The following is a 25,399-nucleotide window of genomic DNA, read 5'->3' as shown; positions in this document are numbered from 1 at the left end:
CCCCTGCAAAGGGGCAGCACTCGGGGGCTGGCTGGAGCGAGGGCTGCTGCCTTAGGAACCAGGAAGAATGGTCTGTAATGAGCATATTCAGAGCCGTATGCAAATCAGGTGCTTGAAAACAGCTTGTTCTCTTCAATAATTCAATCATCTCCACCTCCCTCCTCTTCTGGGCACAAGTGTTTGCTAGCAGGCGGGCAGGCCGGGGCGCCTGCGGGCAGAAGCCCGGCTGGCCTCGGAGGGAGGGGGGCTTGCCTCTCCTCACCACCCTGAGGCTCCTGGGGTAACCCAGGCCTGCGCTGGGCCCAGGGTGACAGCCTGGAGGCCAGAAGCAGGAACTTTAAGAGCGTGTACAAGGCAGGAACACCCTCCAAAGGCAGAGCCCACACCCAGGCTTCTGAACTACACCCTGGACCTGTCTGTCCACGGCCCAGCTCACACGCGCCTGCGCCGCGCCCATCAGGGTCCGGCCGCCAGCCTTCTCCCGCACTGGACTGCAGCTCGGAAACCAGCCCTGGCCTCCTTTAAGGACAGACACTGGTCCGTGGGAGAGCTTTACCCCCAGGGTGACAGGCACAAAACAATCAGAGTGTTGTTCATAGACGCAACATCCAACACAAAGCAATCAACAGGGAATGTTTGCTGTTTCTCTTTTTCACGAGGCCTCAGGGAGCTGTCAAATCCCTTTGGCCCCAAACAGGGAGGGACAGAGACAAGAGGAGGAGCCCAGACCAGGCTGTCCTGTCTGCTGGCACAGGATGCGTGTCCTCGGGGTAGTGAACCCGAGGGGGGGGGCGGGGATCAGGCGGTCCTGGGGCCTCTGCCCCTGCAGCCCTGCGTGTCCCAGAGAGCGCATGAGGGCTGCTCGCTCCACTCCAGGTGCCTCCACAGGGTCACGGCTGGTCCAAACAAGCTGTAGCTCCGTCTAGAGTAGCCCCTTCACCAGATCGTACTAACTTCAGGGCCAGGTCTGGGAATCCCATGACACTCCAGCCGGGACTCTGCACTGACCACCATGGCCTGGGAGAGGACTTGCCATTCCGGGCGGTTTCCTCATCTGATGTGCCCGCCTGGCCCCGTGTGAAGACAACGCAGGGAGAGGAAGCCAGGGGCCACGAGAGAGGAGGGCCAGATTTCTCCTGCCCACACCAGCAGAGAGCTGCGGGCTGACCCCGAGGCCCCTCGTCCTCACCAGGGCCCATCTGGGGGTTAGGTGGGCCGAGGGAGGAGCCCAGGCAGGTGCTGGGCGCAGGGGCGGAGATTCCAGAGGCAGGAGGCATGGGAGCCAGGCAGGAGGTGGGCAGGTGGGTGTGGCTGGCTGGGCCCAGATCCCACAGAGACAGGGGAACTGGAGGGCGTGATGGATGCTCGGTCCAGGAAGAAGCACGCGCATGACCCATGCACGACACACGATGGGGAATCTCGCACACCTGCCGTCAGAGTGCGCACGGGAGGTGCAGGGCCTGTCTCTCCTGGCCTGGCCGCTGACACAGATTTTGAAGGAAAATAAAAGCTATTGCTGGCAAGAGTCCAGGGAAATGGATATGTTCCTCCGCTGATTAGCGTCTGAAAGCTGCTACACTAACGGAGGGTGATCTCCGTGTGAGGAGCAAACAGCCCTGAGAAAGCAGACACCCCCCCACCCCCAATCGCAGTCCTACCGCAGAACCTTGTCAGGGAGGGGGGGCTGGGCCTGCAGCCCTGAGCGCCTGCAGCTGACCCGTCCAACAGAGGGGCGCCACGGGAATTAGGGACACTTGGATAAAGGGGTATGTGCAGCCACTGAGACCTAAGCCTCGGACCTGTGCACGCTCGGTGCGAAGACGGTGACCCGATGACCGCGCCCGGGGAGGAAAAGCAGAGCTGTGCCCACAGCCCCGGTGTGTCTCGTGTTTGTGACGCGCACAGCCCACCCTTGCGCAGCGTGGTTCGAACCGTGCGGGTCCACCACACACTCTTCTCGTCTCGACTCGTGAACCGACAACGGAAACTTACTGCATCGATAGATGCAGCCCAGGCTGCAGCGGCATTTCCCTTCCGATGGTTTCTGAGTCACATTCTCTCTCCAGCCCACTTCACTGTGAGACAGTGCGCTGCGTAGAACACACAGCTGTGGTAACTGTTTGTGTTCCTGGTAAGACTCCGGTCAACGGCAGGCTGTCAGTCGCTAAGTGGGGGGTTACATTTATGTTTTATAGATGGATTTCCAACTGTGTGGGGGTTGGCACCCCTAGGGCCTGCCGTTCCAGCGTCAACTGTACATAGGAAATAACCCAGACAACCACAGACCGTTTGTTAATGGTTAACGCCTCTGGGTGATCAGGTGACCACTGATATTTAACGTGTTTGTATTTACCTATAATTGTTATTTTCTAAATGAGCATGAGTTTTTAAAAATTTGTCGATGAGGTTTATCTGAACAGAGAGCACATAACCCACTTTTATTCTTATCGTTGTAACAACCTGTATTAGAAGCATACCAACGTGCGTCAAGTCTAATGTTATGGGTAACCCGGGTCTCCCCAAATCCATACACTAGGGTTCTGACACCCCCTCCCCGGCCGTCACTGTCCATAACTGGAGAGGGCCTTTGAAGAGGTGACGGAGTGGAAGTGTGTGGCCAGGGTGGGCCCTGACCCAGTGTGGCTGGTGTCGGCACAGCAGGCGGCTGGAGCCCGGGGTCACAGGGGCCCAGGCATGGTGGGTACCTGCCTCTCAGCACCCCCGGTCCGGGCGGCCTGCCGGGCCACCTCCCGCGCCATGGCCAGGCCTCACTCCTGAGAGCATGTCCTCAGCCCCACACGCTGTGCCCACCTGGCGAGCGGCGCTGGGGGAGGCTGTTGCGCCAGCTCAGGGCCGCCAACTGGGTCTCGGCCTCTGTGTCTCCAGAGGCTGGTGCTTGGATAGGTTTTAACTAAAATCTAGAGTAAATGCCAGACAGGCCTTCGTGCTGACGGGGCCACTGCAATGAAGCAAATGAAGATGAATCTCCCGGAGTTCACGGCTGCAAGGCCCCCAGGACCTCGGGGGAGTCTGTCCTGAGGCCCTCCCCTCAGCAGAGCGCAGGTGGGAGGTCACGGGTCCTGAAGGGCAGACTGCCCAAGGGAAACTGAGGCAGAGATGGTGGAGGAAACCCTGGGATGGGCCTCTCAGTTGATGGGGCAGCAGCTGCCCACTCCCACACCCTTCCTCCCCATGGTTGCCATGCTCCACGCTCGGTCACTGCCAGGGCCTCCTGGGCATCCTGCCTGCCCCCACGGCGCAGCTCTTCCCTGTCTTCCCTGTGCCAGGCTCCCCCAGCTCCCCCAACTGTGCCAGGCTCACCCAGCTCCCCCCTGTATCAGGTTCACCCAGCTCCCCCCCTGTACCAGGTTCACCCAGCTCCCCCCTATGCCAGGGGCTCCTCTAGAAAGAAGTCAAACCTTCTAGAGAGAAACCAAGTGGATAGGCAGGCACAGTGCCTGCTCACGGAGCCCAGTACAGTGGGGAAGGCAGGCAACACTCGGACCGGTTCTGAGAGAGGGTAGTGCGGGGGGTGCTGGACCACTGCTGGGGAAGGCCGGTGGCTGCAGGACACTGCGCAGCGGCACTTTCCGGGCTGGCCTGGGTGGTGGGGGAAGGAGAGAGGCCTTGGAGGGCAGGGCGGGAGGGACAGGTAGATGGAAGTCACTAGGGTTAAGCAGAAGTGACAGCTGGCTCATGGGTGCAGGGGTCACTCAGGCTGCTGGCTGGAGAGACCTGGGCAGTGATGCCGAGAGGGGGGTGGGAGGTGAGCAGCGGCCCAGCAGAGAGGAAGGCGGCCGGAGGCCAGGGCCGGGGGCAGTGGGGCTGGGGCTGGTCAGCCTTGGGCCCTCTGCATGGCCATGCACACGTGTGCAAACACCTTGACTGCTCGCGGCCTCGGCCTGACCTGTGATGTCCACTCAGACGTGTCACCATCCAGCTGGGCCACCTCCTCTTGGGGCCGTCAGCCAGGGCGCTCCTGGACTCGCCCCTCAGACGGTGCCATGCTCCCTGCCTCGGCCTCCCCGGGGCTGAGCGGACAGGGACACTGGGCTTCGTAACATTTACCGCAGGAAGGCCAGCGTCTTCCTGTCACCCCGAGGGACTGGTAGTGGCAATGACTGAGATGGTCCTTCTCCGACAGGGCCGTGAAAGCTCCGCAAGGGAGGAGCTGCCCGACTGACCCACAGCAAGAGACAGGATGGGGAACTGCCTTCTGCTGCCTGGGCCCAACCCCGCCCAGCCAGGGACACGCATCCAGGGAGCGACTGAGAACTGAGCTGTCAACAACAGGGTCTGCCGGTCAGGAGGGAAGCGCCCCGAGGGCGCCCTGCGGCCTTGGGTACCATCTGACAGCGAGGCAGGCTGCAAGGCTGGGGCGCAGGGCCAGTGTGGGCCCAGCGGGACCCCGGTGCTCCACGCCCGGGCCAGGCGCCCAGGACAGCGAGGGCCTCTCTCCACTCGCCCCTGCAGCCCGGCGGCCGGCTCAGCCACAGCCTGTACAGGGAGGGACCGGCACGACGCCCACTCTGGTTCTGGGGGGCTCTCTTTTTGGTTCACTTTTCTAATAAAAAACAAGAGACCAGCATATTGGTCTCTGGGGACCAAGCACGGGGCTGCAATTATTTATTCGTGTTGTGCCTTCCTTTCTGGTAAACATTTCCCCTTTCCACAGCTAAGAAAGGCGCTCTTCCCTAAACTGAGAAGACGGCTCTGGGCCCAGGCTGGGCACGGAGCGTGTCGTTCGGGGCTAGAAATCACCAGCTGCTCCCGGGCCCAGGAAGCCGAGGGCTGAGGCCTGTCTGGGAGGGAGGGGGCAAGTCTGGGAGGGAGGGGTGCAGGTGGCCATGGCTCGGGTCATGCCCTGTGACCACACTGCTTGGCTGTCAGTCCACCAGGCCTGCGTGGTTCCGAACAGGCTCCCACGGGCTTTGGGATGTCAGGACAGCTGCTCTCTCTGTCCCCACGGCCCCACAGGGGGAGCCCCAAGCTCTGGAGCCACACGCCGGCCTGAGCAGTCAGGACGAACGCTCTGTTCTGTACTGCACGACCACAGGCTGCCTCCCGGCCCCGGTGCCAGGCCTGCGGTGGGGTTCAGAGTGGAATGTCCTCCTTCCCATTTCTGCACTGAAATTCCCCTCGAAGCCTGAGCCCCTCCTCTCACCAGGCACTGCCAATGGTGCTGGTGTCACCACCGGGAGGCCGGGGACAGGAGGGAGGACCCAGCTCCTTCAGGGGGGACTCGGGATCCGGACACTGGCCCCGCTGGGCTCCCAGCGGGAGGTCTCTCCCCCACAGGCTACTCGCTGGCTCCAAAAGGCCCAGCCCGGCCATGGGATGACCGGGTGCAGGGAGGCTCGGTGGCACCAGCCAAGGTGCTCGGCGGGGCCAGCGGACTAAATGGGGCCGTTCCCCACGACAGGGGTGACCGGGCTGTCCTGTGGCCAAAGAGAGGCAGCCTCGCCGCAGGCGAAGGTGGATGCCTGTCCCCCGAGCGAGCAGGGCCGTTTACAGAAAGGGGGCGCGTCACACTCCTTCAGGAAACAGGGTCTTCATTACAGAATCCATCACCCGATTAGGAAAGCACAGCTGACCCCGCAGCGGCCCTCAACTCGCCTCCAGTGTGGCTTCTGTCAGGGCCGCCTGCCCGTCCGTCTGCCTGTGTGCACAGGGGGTGGGCACGTGTGCATGCACAGAAAGTACACATCTGTGTCATGGAAAGGCATGTGTGTGTGCAGGGCTCAAGGGCGCGGGGTAGGACAGACTCCCAAGCCAACAAAAGTGATTATAAAGTTTTACTTGAGAAAGACCATGAAGTGCCTTCAGGGAAACCAAAATGACTTTCAGGCCATAAAAGCAGAGTCCCCCACGCCTCTGAGTCCACAGAAATGAGCCGAGGTGTTCCCCTCCGCCACATCCAGGAGCCTCACCGCTGCAGCCCGCAGCTCCGCCTCAGCCCACACCCAGGTCCCGCCCCGGCCTCCTCCGCCTCTGAGCAGCCACCTTGCCCCGTCCCCTGCCCTCTCAGCTGTCCAAATGCAGCCCCCGCCCCCATCTCCAGGAGGCGCTCTCTTCCTGCCTCATGGTCCAAACCACACACGTCCACCGTGCCCTGGGGTTTCCGCGCCAGGCTCTGCGGGGCGTGCTGAGCCTCAGTCTGTACACCGACGGCCTGACTGTGTGTCCCCGGGCAGCGCCGGGCAGGGCCTGGCAGGTGCCGTGCTCAGGGAACGTCTGCTCGGTGGGTGACGGAGGGCTTTCCCAAGGGAGCTGTTAACAGTCCTTGGATCTGGCTCCAAACAGGAGGAAATAGCGTTAGTCACCGGGCCCTCCTGGCCGGTCGGTAAGCGTTTCCTGAAGGATCTAATGAGCGAATGAATGGCTTTCCCCTTGGCCCCCGGAGACGCGCCATCCTGGCCCTGAGACTCCTGCGCACCCACATGCACTGCGGCCGATGGAAATCACCTCCCACCAGCTGGAGGGGCGTCACAAGGCAGCCTTACCCTCCCTCCCACAGAAAAACACACCAAGCCAAAACAGACCAACGCATGGCACAGTGCTTGTCAAGACACTGGTCATCAGGCAACAAAGCGCAGGGGCCCTGAGGACGAGGAACAGAGGAGGCCGGGTTACCCTGGCCCACGGCCGTGGGAGAGTTTTGGGGCATCAGACGGGGAGTGGAGACCACAGGGGGCCCCCAAACACTCTGGGAGCTGAGGAGATGAAGCTGGGAGTCCAGGCAGACGAAGGCAGCCAGGGTTCACAGGACAGAATGCCGGAAGGAAGAGAGCGAGACCATGGAGGTCAACAGAGGCTGGGTCCGTGTCATACGTCTGTCCAAACCCATAGCATGTGCCACACCAAGAGCGACCCCTAATGCACACCACAGCCTCCGGTGACACCGATGTGTCCATGTAGTCACTGATGATGACAACGTACCCTCTGGGGGGGATGCCCTTGGGGGGAGGCCGGGGGCGGCTGGGTATAAAGACACCCTCTGTGCTTTCCGCTCCATTTTGCTCTGAGCCTAAAACTGCTGATAAAACAGTCTGTCTTTTCAAATGGGATCATGAAAACACCCGGCGACTCTAAGCGAAGGCGGTAGGAGAGGAAGCTGCAGCAGAGACCAGTTGGGACAGACAGAAAACAGACGGAAGATCAGAGACTTAAACCTCAGCATATCAACAGTCACACTCGGTGTCAGCAGACAAGAGGCAAATGGGCCGAACAAAAGGCCGAGATTGTCAAGATAAAACAAAACAAGAGCCAAGGCCATGTGGCTTATAAGAAACGCACTTCAATATCAAGAAACAACAGGTTAAAACTGAACGTGTGCAGAAAGGCATGCCATGCTAACACCACTGTCAAGTAAGCGAGAGTCGCTGTATCGCATGGGAGCGACGGCTAGCAGGAAGTTGTAGATGCCACTTCATAACTACCAGGGCAATTCATCAGAGGCTGTAAGAGTCCCAAATGTGGCCCCTGCCGTGTGGCCCAGGGGTTGAGCGTCAACCTATTAACAAGGAGGTCACGGTTCGATTCCCGGTCAGGGCACATGCCCGGGTTGTGGGCTGGATCCCCAGTGGGGGGCGTGCAAGAGGCAGCCAATCAATGATTCTCTCTCAGCATTGATGTTTCTATCTCTCTCTCCCTCTCCTTTCCTCTCTGAAATAAATAAATATTTTTAAAAAGAGTCCTAAACGTGTATGGACCTGATAATAGAGCCCAAGGTTTGTCAGGTCCCGTCTGATGGAGCAGCCAATAGAAACAGAGGGGCCACCGCTGCAGCGGGGCAGGCTGGGCCTTTCGGTAGCCTCCCTCAGCAGTGACGGGAGTCAGCCGGCCTAACAGGCTTGCCTGACCCATCCAGCAGCCTGACCCGACTAACCCGTATGGGACATGCCACCCAAAGGGCAGAGCACAGGCTGTTCTCAGGGCTCATGAAATATTCACCGACACAGACCACACTCTCCACGGTGAGACTGAGAGGACTCACGCCACACGAGCACACCCTCTGACCACAATTACATTCGCAATCAGTAACAGAGAGAGGCTGGACACCCCCACATAGTTAGAAAGTGAATAATTCCTTTCCAAGTAACCCTCAGGTCAAAGAGAATAAGTGGGAAAATAGAAATTATTCTGAACAGAGTGAAAATGAAATCACAGGATACCAACATTGGTGAGATGCCAACAGTAGCGCTTACTGGAAACGTTATCACACTATACATGTATTGGGGGGAAAACCCTCAAATTTATGATTTTGGCTTCCACTTTAAGAAATTATGAGAGAAGGACAAATCAAATCCAAAGGAAGAAAGAGAAAGGAAATAATAAACAGCCATGGGAAAATCAATGAAATAGAAATCAGAAAATCAATAGAGAAAAATCAATGAAACCCAGAGTCAATAGAATTAGTAAACCTCTGGCCACACTGACCAGAGACACAAAGGATCAATACCAGGAAAGAGCGGTGATGTCACCACAGGTCCTATAAATGGTGAAAAGAAAATGGAAATATTGTGGAAAAATTGATTCCAATAAATTTAACAGCTTAGATGAAATGGGAAGACTCCTTTAAAGACACACCAGCAAGTCTCACTAAAGAAGAGAGACTCCGAATAGTCTGTATCCATTAAAGAAACTGAGTTGTAGTCAATATCCTTCTCACAAAGGAAACTCTGGGCCAGGTTCCCTCACCAGGGAGTCCACCAAACACGTGGGAAAGAAGTGACCCCGATTCTACAGGGAAGCTTCCAGAAAATCACATCCCCACTCATTTTGGCGTCATTATCCTGAGGCCTATGCTGAGGGTGGGTCACAACTCCAGACAAGCATTCCTCACAAACACAAATGAAGATATTCTAACAAAACTTCTTTAGGAAACGGAATCCAACATCTACAAAAAGGGTACTACATCGCTACCAGCTGAAGTTTACCCCAGGAATGCCAAGGCGGCTCAGCATTTGAAAACCAGTCCGTGTAGCTCACCATGTTAAGAAATTAAAAAATAAAAACAACACGTGACCATCTCAGTAGATGTAGGAAGAGCATCTGGCATGATGCCACCTTCGCTCCCGATAAAAACGCTCAGCCAGCCAGGAGGAGACGAGAGCTCCCTCGGCGTGACCACGGGCAGCTCTGCAGCCTGCGGACCTCACCTTTCACGTGAAAGCCCGTAAAAGCCCGATGCCGTCCTCCCCGCAGGGCAGGTGGAGCGAACGCCACGGGGCACTGGGATGAATGAGGAAAATGCATCCCGATGGGAAAACGGGAGACTCTCCATTCTCAGGTGACATGACGGGGCCTCAAGGCCTGCCAGCGGCGCGGGTGAGAACCGACACTGCCTCTCTCCCAATAAGCGGGCGCAGAAGAGCTAGGGAAGGCTCGGTAGGGAGAGGAGGACCCACTGTGGGCGCTCACCTCACTCCCGTGGGGTCCGGGGCACTCCTTTGCTGCCAACCATTCCCAGGCCCAACAGGTCCAGAGGGCACTGGACTGGGACCAGGCAGCCTAATTCCAACCCGGCCCCGGCCCCCCAGACCCCTGGCCCTGTGAGCCTGTGCTGAGAACCGCGCAGTGATCATAGCCCCAGATGGGCCTGTCACCCAGATGACAGATGCGCGTGCCCCTCCCAGAGCCCGGCTGCAGCAGGGCAGCCCCTCCACAGACACCCTGCCCACCCCTCCGCCCTCCTGCTCGCCTCACCCTGGTGGCCCGGTGGCTGGTGTGCACCAGAGGAGGGCAGGTGGTGGGTTAATTTAAAATGTAACTGGCTTTCTTTTCCCACAGGGAAAAGGAGTGGGAACGGGTTTCTAAAAATAGCCGGGCCTGTCAAAACCGTTCAGCATCAGGGCGAAGACGACTGCTGGGGGAGCAGGGAGTCCCCGCTTGGACCTTCCCACTGCCAACACCAGCGGGCTCGTGGCCGCGGGCAGTCCACAGTCCTGGGCCCAGACCATCCCCAGCGATGTGGTCCCCCTCCGGGTAAAGCTCCGGGCCGCCTGGCCCTCGGGCACCTGCTTTACACAAACCCTCCCACCCTCCCTCCCTCCCTCCCTCCCGAGGGCCTCTCCCAGGCCGGAGGCTGAGCAGCCCAAACCCAGCGCATCGTGAGGACAGCAGCCACTGGTGCTGCCGCCTCCGTGCACCGGAGTCCCGGGACTTGTGGAAACGCGATGCCAGCCCCCCTCCCACAGGTCCCGGGCAGCCGCCCACGTGCAGGGGCGGTGGCTGTGGCGCTTTGTCCTGGGCGGGGCCCCGCCTGGGCTCCATCCTCACCGCCTTCACCCAGGAAAGAACTTTCTTCCCAGAGAGGTTGGGGGAGGAGTGGGGAGGAGACCAGGCAGTTTCACACACAGACCCTGAGAGGAAAGAGCTCCAAGCCCACAGCCCACGCTCCCCTGGCCCCACACGAGGTCAGCCATCACGTGTCTGAGCAGATCAACCCACAAAGTGCCCCCTGCCTTCCCGGCCCCCGTGTGCTGGTCCCAGCGCCGCCCAGGTGCTGCAGGTCAGACCAGAGCGCCCTGGAAGCGAGTCAGAGCGAAGAGCCCGCTTTCTCTCCAAGGGCCCGCACACGGCCCGGTCCTCTCTGAGATGACACCTCCTGGGCACGATGACACACACAAACCATGGGGGGTTACCAACAATGACTGGGAGCCCGAGGTCGGGGCTGGGGCGTGCGCGCTGCCCAGTCCACACCAGCACACCATCACTCGGCCTTCCCAGGCCCGCCTTCCCGCACCTGCTTAGACTCAGCCTCATGCCCCCCAGGCTACGTCACGTCAGCCCAGCTGAGCCACACTGACACAGGAGGGCCGCACGCCTCGGTCAGCTCTGAGAGGGCCTGCACTTTGTAATCGTCATCGCCAGTAACCTGGAAACAGGCCTGCCGGGCAGGGCTCTGGTGCCCGTGTGCGGTAGGTGGTCAGAGACGGGGGCGGGAGGGAGTCAGGGTGAAGCCCCGCTCACACAGCTGGCGGGGGCCGGGGGGGTGGGGATGATGGCCCTGCAGCCCGGGCACCCAGACCTCCCTCTGCTGGCCATCCCTGCGGCCTCTGCCCTGTGTCTGCTCACGCGTCTCCTGGGCTGGGATGGAAGGTACCCACACCTTTGACCCGGCCCCCCAGGGAGGCAGGGAGGCGGGGGAGGGGGACAAAGCTGAGAGCACACAGAGGAGGCCTCGCTGGTGAGCTCACGCCCAGCACACCCGTGTCACCAACAGCCTCCAGGGGAGCACCTGACGTCAGCAATGTGGTCAGGGGCTCAGCTGGCCGCTCCACCCTCTCCCCGGCCGCCTCCCCGCAGCAGGCAGGGCCTTGGGTGGGACCGGCCCCCTCGGTAATGGCTGCTTGAGGCCTGGGCCCCCGGGAACACGGGGCGTGTTGCTGCCCAGCGAGGACAGCAGGTGTTTACAGGGCATCTGTGGACAGCGCGCTGCGCAATCGCTGCATCGGGACACAGGCAAGGACACCGGGGACTGAACCTCTTACTAATGAGCGCTGTCATGCCTGTGATTAGGTCCCCAGCACAGCCTATTTTCCCCAGAGAAGTTCAGTCCTGTTTGGGCCAGGAACCGAAGGGCTCTGCTGGCTGGCGCCCAAGAGCCCCGCTCCGCTAATCAAACTCAGAGCCCGCCTCGCCGCCTCGGTGCCACCCGTGGTGACCTGAGGACCAGTGACACCAGCAGGGCTGCTCTGCCCTCCAGCGGGAGCAGGGCGGGCGCACAGACCGGAGCCAGCGCTCAGGATCCCTGGTCTCTGCCCCTGTGCAGGGTGCTGGGGGCTCCTGCAGGGCCGGGGGGCGGAGAGGCAGCAGGTGGAGGGCAGGGCCTGTCCTGCCTGAGGGGCTCCAACCCCAGGCCTGGCCTGTCTCCCCACAAGTCTGCCAGGAGGCGGCAGGAACAGTGCGAACACGTGACTCCGCCTCCGGGACTGCAGGCTCCGTGGCTCCGTGCTCCTGCCGGGCCCTCGATGGCACCGCTTGCTCCACCGCGAGGCCCTGAGAGCACCTCCTTCCCTTCCCTGGGCCCCGCTGAAGGCCCCTCCGCAAGACACAGAGATCTCCAGCTCCGCCTGGAAGATGGAGGAGCGGCCATGGGACCCCGGCCCCCAGCTCGAGCTTCCCCTGGGCCGACCGCGGCTTCATCGGCCTCACTTCCAGGCAAGGCGGCTGGGAGGGTCTGCAATCACAGCCGCAGGCGGGTGGGGCGAGGAGGTGAAGTCATCAGTAAGTGGACACTTGGATGAGCACTTACAGCCATCAGTTAGCATCTGAAAGCATCCTTTTCAATTATCTCAGAATAATCCGCGCTACCCTGAACCCGCAGCTCACAATTAAAGTGCTGGGAGGGAGTGGGCTCATCACGCCGCTGGGCCCAGCGCGACGACACCAGGTAGGAGGCAGACCTTTAGAACGGAGACCAGCCAAGCGCGAGCCAATTACCACCCCGAGATCGATCCTCCAAATGGCACGGGAGGGAGCAGACCCCCATGTGCGGACGGTGCAGGGTCATTAGCCCGCGGTGACCAGTGACTGAGCCAACCCAACATGGGAGGCGGCAGGCGGCCGGGCCTCAACCCGACGCCCTCGGCACAAGTGGGAGATGGGCTTGGGGAGGGGCCTGCCCTGGATGCTCCCTGTCACACAGCCCACGAGCAGAGCCCTGGGCATCGGGGTGCTCAGAGCCAGCTCTGCACTGGGGGAGTCCTGAGGGTCAGATGTCTGGGGGTGACCCACTCAGTCTCCTTGGGACACAGCTGAAAGGCAGCCCCCCCGTCCTTGGAAGGCAGGAGGAAGGCCCCCCAAGGAAGGCCGAGCAGAGGCCATGTCCTGCTGCTAGATGAGCCCCCCTCTCTGAAGGACTGGGCTTCCCAGGAGGCCCTGGGGGCCTCCAAGCCACGGGTCTCCATGGGCGGCTGGACTCTCTGAGCAGGTGACATGGAGTCAGAAAGCTCAGCCAACATGGAAAGGAACCAGCGTTGCTGAGACCACAGCAACGCCAGGGGGCCGCCCACATGTTCAGGAGGCCCTCTGTGCCCACAGCCCACGCCCACCGCCCTGCCCTTGGCCACAGGTGTGTCTCGTAACAGGGGTGGGGAGAGACAGGAACTGGCATCCTGAGTCCCTTCTAAAACAGCAGTCACTGTGCCCGCCAGGTGCCCCACAAACATCTCAACATCCATGAACATCTGTGAGGAGACTTGATGCACAGCACAGGCTGACACTTCACACCGGGCAACAGGTGCTGCAGGTGACAGTGCCGGGGGGACTAATGTACAGAGACCAAGGCGGCTGCACAAAGCTGGGTGGCATGCACCCATCGGGTTCTGCCCCAGTCCCTCTCTGCCTCAGTCCCTCTCTGCCTGAGGCCAGGGAACTCTGGTTGCAAGCGCACAGGCTGGTCACACCCGCGGAGGGGGCCCCCTCCTCTGGCCGGGCCACTGTGTGGGAATCCCCACCACCAGCAGGGGTATAGGGGCGGGTATAGGGGCAGGTGTCCGGGCAGGTGGGCGCAGTCTCCTTTCACACGAGAGGATAGCACGGCGAAGGGAGTTTAAGCTTAGCTACGGCCAGAGCCTGAGGGCGGCAGAGGTAGGGGTGGGTCTCGCCTGACTTTATATTTCATGATTATTTGTTAATGTGTTTCCTGAGATATACTTCACATGCCACACACTTAAGGTGCGCAACTCAACGGTTTTCAGTGACTTCACAGTGTGCAGCCATCGCCACTATTTAATTCCAGAAGCTCTCCATCCCCCCAGAACCCTGTCCCACGGACAGCAGTTGGGTGAGGGGGGAGTGGAGGAGACATGGAGGGGATAGTGATGGTGCGGGAGGGGAAGGAACAACAACAAAGAAACCCGTCCCCAAAGGCAGTCACCTCCCCCCACCCACAACTACTAGCCTACTTCCGGTCTCAGATTCCCTCCTCTGGGGGTTTTCACAGCCACAGAATGTAACTCTCTGGGTCTGGCCCCTTTCACTTAGCAGGACACGTAAGCGTGCGCCCGCCCGCCCTCCAGCGTCTCAGCACTTCACTCCTGCTTGTGCTGAGTGAGATCCACGCCCAGGTTCGTGCACAAACCGCGTTCTGTTTACCTGCTGCTGCGCTCAGGGCCGCTGGGCTCCACACGCAGCTCCCAGGGCTGGCGCCGCTGTGCGCATGTGCGCAGGCTCCTGCGGGCCATGTGCTTCGTTTCTCCCCGCCTGACTCTGAGCCCGATCCTTGTCCCCACGGAGGCTCTAAGCCAGGCCATCTCCATGGCTGAGAGCCATCGCCAAGGACATGTCATGCCAGGGCCCTTCTGAGGACAGGAGATGACGCCCCAACAGCTCACATCCCTGCCCGCTCCAGTGCCCCCACACGGGGAGGAGCGCCCCTCGCACTGTGGGAAGGCGGTCCTGGATCTGAATACGGGAGTCTGTTTCTGTTGTGCCAGCAACACAGTGACTGAGTGGGCACAGGCGGCCAGAGGGCAGCTGGGACGGGGTGAGGTGCTGCCCACGGCGGCGGGACTGTGCAGGGTGGGGACTGACCCAGCGTGAGAAATGCTGGAGGTGCAGGCTTAAGGGGACAGGGCGGGATGGATGTGCTGTCACTCAGGGTGGTGCTGCAGAGGGACCCTGGGGTGCTGGCTGGGTACATGTGGGCCGCCTAGCGGAGCTGCAGGCCTGGGCAGCAGCTGGGCCTCAGACCTCCCAGATCTGAACCTCTGCCCCCATCCCTGTGGGATCAATTAACATTCCCAATAAAAATGGCAATTTGATTTCCACAGCAGCTTCTCAGGAAAAGGTCATTTCCGCCCCCAGGAAATGGGGTGTCCTGGCTTGTTTGTGTTCAGCCAGGTGTTCTGGGGACAGGGCTGGGGAGCAGCTCGTCGGGGCCTCGAAAGCCAAGAGCTTCTGAGAGCCCCTGCAGCTCCAAGTCACTGAGGTGGACTGCGCTCCAATGCCGAGTGTTTCCGGGGTCTCCCTCCCCCACACGCTCACAGACCTGGGTATTTACCTGCAGGCGCCAGCCTCGGGGAGACATGAGCAGCGCACACCACCCGCCCGCCCTCCTAGAGGAGGCGCGTGGAAATGGGACCTCAGTCCCTCCCACAAGAATGAGCCGAAAGCAGACTTTCCCCAGAACCTCCAGGCAAGAACTCCACCTGACAAAACACCTGCTTTCAGTCTGTGACGCCGGAGCAGAGGCCTCTTGAAGCTTAAAGCTCCCTTCGCTTAACTGACTTCTCCTCGGCTTTCAAGATTCTGCCAACAGCAGGGGCCATCTGCCTGGTTTCCTCAGAATTCTCCTCCGACCTGGTGGGCAAGGAGTGCCGGTGCCGGTGCCTCCCCATCCCAGCTCAGACCTCTCTCCTGGTGCCTCCCAGCCCAGCCCAGGCCTGCTCTCTCCCTTTGAGCCTCAGCCTAGAGCACTGGCCTTCACCTCCCTACCAGCTCCTCTGGCCTCCACAACCTACAGGTGCAGCAGAGCTGCTTTCCAGTTGCTTTAAATGGAGGATTGCATTTGAGTAATGAATTTTGAAAGCTACTGAGCTGAAGCATCCTGACGGTCCCTCCAGCTCCTCCGCGTCATGGCTGTGATCTTATCGCCATTGCTCCCCTGCAGCCAGCGGTATTGCTCGCTCGCTCCCTCCCTCCCTCCCTTCCCATCCCTCTCCCACTCCCGCCCTCGCCCTCTCATCCATTCATTTATCTATCTTACATCCACGGAACACCCTGACTAATAACCCTGGGGAGCTCAGTGGACAGCGCGGGAAAGGCCACGGTGCCGCTGTGAGCCGATGGCGCCCAGCTGGCAGCCGATAAGAGACGCTGGTGCCAAGTCTGCTTTCTTTAATTAAGGGGAAGATTGATAAGCGCTGTCGGAGTGAAATGAAGAGACTCCAAGCCTGGCTGGTTTGCTGAGATGTGAGAGAAGGAACTGGAGACTTTAAAAAGCAAGTTTCCCTAGAAAGCCCGCAGCGGAGTGGCAGGAAGTAGAGGCAGCGATGTCTGATGTTGAACAATGGAGCCCACCCGAGTGCCCGGCGGGGACCGGCCTCATCTCGCCAGCGGCTTGGACAAGCTGTATTTACTGTTTGGATAAACGGGATTTTCACCAGGAAAGCGCTCCTGGAGAAAAGTTACCCTCCCTTCTCCAACCTCAGAGGGCGGGCATGGACAGGACTCCTGTAACCCTCCCCACACTGTTCCCGCTCACAGGGCACTTGGCGAGGATGGAGCCGCCAGGACCAGCTCCCAGGCCGTCTGCGCCCAGGCTGCTCCGTCTGCGCTGCCGGTCTAGGCGTTGCAGCCGCAGGCCCGCTACTCAGCTGGGTTGCCATTCTCATCAAAAACAAGGTAAATACAACTTTTGGCTGGTCTGGGCCGCCTGAGCCCAGAGAGAGACACACACACCAAGGCGCCTGGAAGGCTGGAGATGGGCCCGGCCGCCCTTCCTGGAGGACTGGGGCCGGGGGCAGGCCACGCTGCCGTCCAGGACTTGGCAAACAGCACCAAATAAATATTTGCTGAGTGACCGATCGCACGAACGCTGATTATCGCTGAGGAGACGTGGTAGTCATGGCACCGGGCACCGGGCACACGGATTCTTAGTGACTGACGTGACAGCCCACGTGGCTCCCAGCAATGCCTGAGGGCCCGGAGCCACGGTGCTGCTGCCTGACGGGGGCCCTGGGGCCCTTCTGCTGCAAGGCGGCCGGGTCCCAACACAAACGAACGAGCCACTGAGAGCCCATAATGACCCTCGCTCTCAGTCCTGCCCACCAGAGCAGAGCGCGGAGACCAGGCCTGCGTTCACGCCGGACAGCAAACCTGCCCTTCCAGGCATTACGACGCTAAGATCACTCTCGGTTACAGAGCAGAGTGCACCCTCCTCAGCTGGACAGCAGGGGGGACAACCTTCAGAAACACAGGGGACTCTGGAGAGGGAGCTGAGCACCGAGGGTTCCTGGGAGGTGGACAAACTGCCTTCCTCAGGTCCTGGCCACGCCCACATCTGAGCGCCCTCTTCCCAGCCCAGAAACGTGCCCCCCCCACCACCCCCCCCCCCTCCCCGCCCAGATGGCTCTGAGTCTGGGCTTCTCGGGGATCATTCTGAAGGGACGCCGAGGCCTGGCGGTACACGCTCCTGCCCCATCAGCTCGGGGGCGCACCACTGCAATCTGGGGAAGGCCCCTGACCCCCAGCCCGCCTGTCTCAGCCTGGCCCGCCAGGGTTCCCCATGCTGGGCCCCGTCGATACCGTCCCAGTGGCAAGAACCGGGTGTGCAGCTGGTCCTCACGGGATCAAGAGCGGGAGGTGGCGAGATCAGAGCGCAGTCACTGGGAGGTGCCTCCCAACCTCGCTCACTCCGGGAAGAGCAGGTGCCCCTGAGCCAGGGCATCCAGGGGTCTCTTAGTGATGCCATCTGTCTGCCTCACAGAGAGATGGGGACAGGCACAGACCCAGGTCGCCTGAGGCCCCACATGCAGAGCAGAGCTCTCGGACGACAGGCGAGCAAGGGAGCAGGTAAGCGGCCCCGGCGCCCGAGGGGCGGTTCAGCTCTGGGCTTCAGGAGGCGAGTTGTCCATGAGGCTGCAACTGCCTCCTTTCGGGTCTGCAATGGCCCGGCACTGGGATCAGGATCCAGCCCGGGTCAGGAGCAGGGGCAGAACTTGACTTGATGGGCTCGCTCTGGGGACCCGGGGCAGAGCCTGGGGCGGGAATCCCTCAGGGACAGGTGCCCAGTGGCAGAGGTGAAGGCAATGGGGAGTGACTTTAAGGATAAAGCAAAGGGCTCCGTTTTGGTTTTATTTCTCTTTGTAAATGACTATGTAAATGTTTAATATGTTTATATTACATGCATCACATATAATTATTGTAATCATAGATAATTATTATGTATACACATATGCATATCACAAGTGCATATAATTACCTAATAAATATGCCAACGTGAGCATTATTCGGGGGCTTGTTGATCATTTCATTTTGTTCTGTCTTATTCTCAGGGCAAATGGTCCTGCTACAGGGTCATCTGAATAAAAAAATGCAAGCAGGGCAATTCACACATCAGCTCGTGCGTGGTCCTGCGCGTTGGAGTAGAAAGTCACCCCTCCTACCAGCTGCCCAGCCCTCGCAAGGCTCTCTGGGATCACTGAGCTCCGATCTGCAGGCTGAGCTGCTCCAGCCCTGAGCATGTTCTCCGCTCCCTGCGCCCCCCCACCCCCACCCCGCCCCGCCAATTCTGGAACATCAAGGACTGAAGCCACCACACTGTCTCTGAGTCAGAATCGACAGGGTGGCCCTGAGGGGGGGCGGGAGGGGGCGGGCCCACTGGCCTCTGCCCACCCTTGTGGCAGCCCAGCCCCCAGATGAGCACTGATTCCTCCCATTAGGCCATCAATCATCCGTGCACACACTGCACAGTGTTCCAAGGCAAGCACATCAATTACACCACTAGTGGCTCAGTGCACGAATTCGTGCACATTGAAAGGAAATTAATTAGAAGCAAGATTTGTGCAGTAATTACGTTACTCCAGCCCTGCCAGTTTGGCTCAGTGGATAGAGCATCAGCCTCTGGCCTGAAGGGTCCCAGGTTCAATTACAGTCAAGGGCACATCCCAGGTTGCGGGCTCAGTCCCTGGTGTGGGGCGTGCAGGAGGCAGCCAATCAATGATTCTCTCTCATCATTGATGTTTCTGTCTCTCTCTCTCCCTCTCCCTTCCTCTCTGAAATCAATAAAAATACATATATATTTCTTAAAAATTACGTTACTGCAAAAAATGACGTCAAAAACTATATATATGGCCGAAACCAGTTTGGCTCAGTGGATAGAGCGTCAGCCTGCAGACTGAAGGGTCCCGGGCTCGGTTCCGGTCAAGGGCATGTGCCTGGGTTGCGGGCTTATCCCCAGTGGGAGATGTGCAGGAGGCAGCTGATCGATGTTTCTAACTCTCTATCTCTCTCCCTTCCTCTCTGTAAAAAATCAATAAAATATATTTTTTAAAAAAAACTATATATATGAAAGGCTAATGTGCTAAGTGTCCATCCGGGTAATGACGTCACTTAGCAACACCGGCTTCCTCTCCCTAGCGACTAGCCTCCTTGCAGTTTCTTCAGCCCAGGAACATGACTTGCTTTACAGCCAAGTGGAAACATTTCACACTTCAACCAAATGTCTGTGATGCGTTTTCCTGTGCCTCATCTCATTTGATCCTCACAGAAGTCCTGGAGCAGGTAGATAGGAGACTCAGTGGAATCCTATTTTCTTTTCATTAGCCAGAAAAAGGGAGATTTAGAAAGCTTAGAAACTTGACCTGACTGAGAAGAAGTAAGACATGGTGGACCTTGACAATGACTTCAGGTTTTGTCACTGCTCAGAATATAGTCAAACACGGCTAAAGTTAAATATTTTACCCTTGGTTCTCCCTGCGTGATCTACAATAATAATGTGCTTTGTGCTGATATTTACTGCTGTGTTGCTGACAACATGAAAGAGAAGTTGGGGTGCTTCACTGGGCTGGAAAAAGTTTAGCTAAATCAGAAAGCAGGTCTAATTAAGCAAATTTATTCTATATCTATAAAAGGCTAAGTTGACGCACCCATGTGTGGTACATATAAAGCTCTCACTGGTGCCAATCACACGCATGTGTTTCGATCTGTCATTGTTGATCGTGAATTTGGTTGACACTTCTATTATAGAAAAAGGGCGAATAGCGATATTAAAATATTTCTTCTAATTAATTTCCTTTCAACGTGTATGAAGTCACACACTGGACCACTAGTAGTATACATGAAAATAGTATTATAAAATAAAAACACATGTGCGATTGGCACCAGCGAGAGCTTTATATGCACAGCTCATGTGGGAGTCAACGTTTATTTTTAAATCGCCAGTGCTCATCCTATGTAACGGTCGGCTGTTCAGTTGGACCAACGGTTGATCACTTAGCCTTTTATATACATAGGTTATCTGTCCAGGTCTCCGAGAGGCGGGGGCTCTGCCTCCTCCACAAACACACCGTGAGACTGTCAGGCCCACCTGGCAACCTTTGGAGCCAGGCCAGCTCCAAAGGCAAACCAATCAGTGAAAGAAACAGGTGGAGGATTCTGAGTGTGGGGCATGGAGCCACCGAGGGGCAAGCAGCTCAGTGTGCTCCCGTAGCGGGGATCAGACTCCTGCTCGGATCCCCGAGCTGTGGCCACGGTGCCCAACGTGGCGGGCGGGGGCTGACTCCCAGCTCCAGCATCTCGCCAGGTCCCTCCACTTCCTGGGCCTCAGATCCGACCACTTCCCAGAATGATCGCATCACCAACACTCAGGCCCACGTGGAGGTCCAACCAGGTCCTCAAACCACAGCTTCCACTCCACTCCTGACCCAAATAAGGACCTGGCAGCCTGCAGGTCATTCTCGTGGCCCAACCTCGCACCTGCCGTGAGCGCCGAGGGAAAGCCCCGTCTCCCCCGAGGTTGGCCTGTGCTTTGCAGTTGGTTGGTTTTCTCTGCCTCTGCTGTCAGGCGTTTATAGACGTGACAACTCCGTGGGTGGGGGATGTGTGGACCCCACTGGACCCCATTTCCAGGGGTCAGCTCCTTCCTGTCTGCACCCGCAGGAGCCTGAACTCAGGAGAGTGCGATGAACATTTGAGAAGCAACAGTGGTTTTGCCCCAACGAGAGCCAGCGAGCGAGGCAGAGACCTGGCCTGTCAAGGTTGGGCACACTGTGCGCACCAGCACCACCTCCACACTCCGCCCCACACACTCACGTGGGCCCCCCTCCCGTGTCGGCTCATCCCGCCGTCTCCATCTGGAAGCCTTGCCCTGCTCTGCACATTGAAATCCCACCCCTGCTCTCAGCCTCACACGCGGCTGCCTCCAGGAATTCCCCTGGTCAGCGGTCCACCTGACAGGTACTGGGGCATCCCCACCTCGTTGCCATCTGAGACGCCCACACCAAGCCCAGGGGCCTGGAGCTGCTCCCGGGCGGGAGCAGAGGCACCTCAGGTCCCTTCATCCCCCAGTGCCTGGCCCTGGCAATGCTCAGGAGGTGGCACTGACCTGAGCCCGGATGCCCCCACGTGGCTGTGCGACCCCATGGCTTGCTGGAGGCCGGCTCACAGCACGCGCAGCTCCCCCGCTCCTCTGCCAGCTCCCACCCACCTCCTTTCCATGTTTAGAAGCAGCCATCAGTGCTGCTCACTGTCCTAATGACCCACAGAGACACTTCGTCAGCGCGGCTTGCTGCTCTTATGAGCACCCGGAATGTCTGCATGAAGCTCAGGCTCCACAAATAGAAGGGACGTGTGGGTGACAGCCTGCCGCGGCTTCAGGAGGCAGGGACGTGAGTGCTTCCTTTGAGCCATGGCAGCAGGTTCTGCACCCAAAAGGGTGACCCCCAGCGAGCGATGCTGCATCAGGCAGAGACAGTCCTGCCTGCAGCCTGTGCCCTGCACACCCAGAGCGGGAGCGACGCCAGCGCTGTCCCATGCAGCCAGCAAGCTGCAAGGGACAGAGACGAGCCTGGCCGGGGCCCAGGCCCCAGAGAACACGGGCGGCACGTGTGTGGGAAGAGCCCGGGCAGAGATGGGGAGCACGGTGGAGGGGCGAGAGGCCAGCAGGGTAGGTGTGGCAGCCCGGAGGCCCCTTTGCTTTCAGGGCAATTCAGTTCTGAGGCCATTGCGGGGGTGACAGGGTGGACAGGGAGGGAGTGGGGGCACCTGCCCAGTAGAGCCATGAGTGCGGGATGCCAGCACCTTGGAGAGGGGCTGAGATCCTGGAGGGGGGAGGGCCGGTGGGGACAGTGGTTGGCACCTGGGGGCACTGACACATCAGTGCCTGCACTGCAGGCCATGAACGCCGCCTTAGCCGGACGGGAACACAGTGAGGACCGGGACGCTCCTGTGGTGTCAGCTGGAGTTAGTGGTGGGTGTGCGACGTGGCTGTCAGTATCCGTAGGAGGACAGAGGGCTGGGGGGTGTTCACGTTTATACGTGCGTGTCTACTTCCTGGCCCTGGCCTCTGAGATGGCGTGGGAGGAACAGCTCCCCAGTAGAAAGGGCCTCCCTCCCGTCTGGATCCTGGCTGCTGAAGACCAGCCTTCACTAAAGGGACCGACACACCGGGAAGATGGATGGTGGCAGGGGGTGCAAGATGAGGCTGGAGCATCTTGTACCAGAAAGTGAGGAAGGGCTCACAGAGCGAGGAGACGCGTCGGGGGCAGGGGAGTCAGCTTGAAGGAGCTCCCACTGGCGGAATCTGAGACTATTTGAGCATCACCATAAATAAATAATAGCAACGTTTCAGCCCTCTCAGTACAACAGGGACTGAGAACCCGCTCAAACATAAGTCAATGGACAAAGGGAAGTGGAGGAGTCGCATGGTTACACAGTTGCAAAGCACTTTCCCACAGAGCACCTACTGCTCACAGAGCCAAGGGGAGCTTGGGAGGGTGAAGACTGGCAGCCTCCGCCTTAACCCAAGGACCAAAAGGGCCGTCCCTGACAAGGGGCACAGGGCCCGGGGCGCCTGAGACACGTGCCGAGGACGCAGCGTCGCTGGCACAGACGTGTGCACTGAATCGCATCGCCAGGGCCCAGACCCACACGCGGACCAAGAGCCATTCTTGCAGTAGCTGGTGGGTTCTGTCTAAAGGGACGGAAATCAAGGGCAGAGGAGTGTGCAGGCCCAGGAGGGCCGATACGTAGCTGAATGCGACAAGTGATTCTGCATGAGGCCGAGGGTTTTTAGGTGTGAAAGACACGGTTGGGACAAGTGCCACTTGGGTGGGTCCAGAGGTAGCTGCTGGCACTGGTGCGAGTCCCTGGCCTGACAGCTGTGTGTGGTTATGTAGGACACTGTCCTCAATGGTGGCGAAGACACAGGAGAGATTGGGGACGAAGGTGCATCAGGCAGCTGCTTCCTCTAAACCGGTTCAGAAAGCAACCTCACTACTGCACTTGCAACTTGTCTGCAGTCTGTGCACAATAACACGGTTATTTCTGGGAGGAAAAAAAGGTGGATCCGTGCCTAACTCCTTAGACCTTAATACATCCAGACGAATAAAAGATCAAATGCTAAAACAACTCAGCCAGGAGAGTGCGAGGAGAAAATATGGGAGAATGTTAAAAATATATTTCAAGATGAGGGAAATCAAATATGGTACAAAAACAGATTTTGCCCAGCCAGTGTGGCTCAGTGGTTGAGCATCGAACCATGAACCAGGAAGTCACGATTCAATTGCCGGTCAGGGTACATGCCCAGGTTGCAGGCTCAGTCTCCAGTAAGGGGCAAGCAGGAGGCAGCCGATCAATGATTCTCTCTCATCATTGATGTTTCTCTCTCCCTTTCTCTATGAAATTAATAAAAATATATATATTTTTAAAAAATCAGAAGATCTTTTTAAAGAGATTGCTAAATTTAAAGTAATTATCTTCCCACTTGACTCATTTTTGTAAGGACTGGCTGTGGACGGGGACACTTGCTGCAACCATGTTTATGACGGAAAGACTGGAAACAACCAGAGGTGCAGAATGGAGAAACTGCCTGCTCCTATGTGGGGTTAGAGCACGTGCCTGCCCTCGCGCTCAGCTGCTTCCTTCACAAGGCGCTGCGGGCGGAGGGCTCCAAGTCGATTCTCACCTCCGCTTCTGGGACACCCGCACGAGCTCCCTACGTGCACGCCAGGCTGTGGGGGGTGGCCAGTGACCGACCCGGGTCCCCCACCCACATCAGACTGGAAGTGTCTAAAATCAGGGATCAAGTGTGACTTATATTTGGTTCCCAGCACTTAGCATGGCACCTGGTGCAGAATAGATGGTCGATAGATAGCTCTTTGCTAAATGAATGGATAAACCCATCAATCAGAGAATCTACCAGCTCCATGTAACCTCAAGCAACATAAACCCCTGAGTCTGTTTCCTAATTCGTAAGAAAAGAGAATAACAATGACGACCTCACAGACTTGTATGCGTTGCACAAACTGCGTGGAGATTTTGGTTGCCGTGTCTTGCTCCCCAAGAGTGTAGGTGTGCCATTCTCCCTGAAGTAGGGCAGTGGGGTGCCACCACACAAGGCATCCATGGTCACTGCCTCCTAAGCGGGCATTCCCTCATGCCGAGGAGCGCTGCCCACACACACAGCTCAGGGCCCAGCTCCGGGTGCCAGCTGCCCAGGGGCTATTTGGGGAACATGTACTGAAAATATCCTTTCCAAAATTCAGGTAACCCCTGATCTGTATTCACAGGATGGATGTCAATGAAAAAGAGCGCAGACCAATCCCTGATGCATCTGAGAAGCTCTGAGAAGTGTTACCAGCTGCAGAAGGCGGTGGAAGGCCCAGCGGCGGGGCTTTCAAAGCAGAGTAAAAAGCAGAGTAAAAATCGCTTAGCCCATTAGTCTCCAGTACCTGGTATCTATGGAAACAACTGGAAACAGGCCTCAGAACCACCATCAGAGAGCATGCTGGCTCTGCGGTCCTCCCACCTGGAGGGGCAGCCTTCCGGGTGCAGGACGGAGGCAGGAGCGTCTAGGGAGCTCCTGCCATGGCGTGGGGCTGTCCTGCACCCCACAGCCTGGCCACCGCAGTCCTGTCCCGTCTGCCTTGCCTCTGGAGGCACTCACAGTACCAGACCCCCTCCAGCAGCTCCGCTTGCCCCACTCCACAATGATTCCAGCGGCCCCGCCACCCAGGCCCACCCCCACCTCTGGGAGGTTGGGCACGGTGGGGTCGGGGCACATCTTCCACCCCCATGAGGACCTGGTGCCCTCAGCATCCCCGGCCTAGAGAGGAGAAACAGGCTCAGAAGGCTGGGCCGCCAGCCCCAGATGTCACAACTGCCGATGCAGCAGAGCCAGGACGGAGCCTCACGGCTGCTGCGCCCTCTGTGCCCCGAGATGCCGGGCTCCTGTTCGTCCCTGAGCAGATCGCAGGATCAGCTGGGAAAGCCTCTTACGAGACGCTCTGCTCAGCCGAGGGCTATGGCTGCTATTAGAGGCACAGACGGCCGCCGTCCAGGGCACCAGACCCAGTGCCCGGCGCACGGTCCCAGGCAGGCCCCCAGTGGCTATGCTCCAGGGGAGTCTAGGTAGGTGTTCACCAGACACACGCTCTTCCCCGCTGACTCTGTGGAAAGCTGCCAGCTCCTCGGGAGGGGACAGAGGGAAGGAGGTGACACTCCTGTTCCCCCACCTCCCCGGTCGCTTAGAGTCCACCCCCACCACAGCAGACACGCCCATCGGACAGGTGCCGCGAGGAGGGCGGGGACTCCGCAGCACCTGGAACCGAGAGGCACCGAGCACACCTCATACCTGGGGTTTGGTCACAGGTCTGGCTGCGAGGACACTCAGGTGAAACACAGACACCAGCCTGGTGGAGTGGTGAGTCCCCCCACGCCCCCAGGTTCC

At 58.9% G+C, this 25,399-nt stretch overlaps 1 protein-coding gene across 1 annotated transcript in view; it reads right to left on the bottom strand.

Moving 5' to 3' along the window:
• The window catches only part of TRAPPC9 (trafficking protein particle complex subunit 9), a 167,114-nt gene that overhangs the window by 9,394 nt on the left and 132,321 nt on the right, over positions 1 to 25,399 (bottom strand). The window lies entirely within an intron of this gene.

This window comes from Myotis nattereri (genome assembly GCF_964212035.1).
Source record: "Myotis nattereri genome assembly, chromosome: 17".
Lineage (NCBI taxonomy): Eukaryota > Metazoa > Chordata > Mammalia > Chiroptera > Vespertilionidae > Myotis > Myotis nattereri.
The sequence above is the reverse complement of the archived record's forward strand: the minus strand, read 5'-3'. Positions and strand labels throughout refer to the sequence as shown.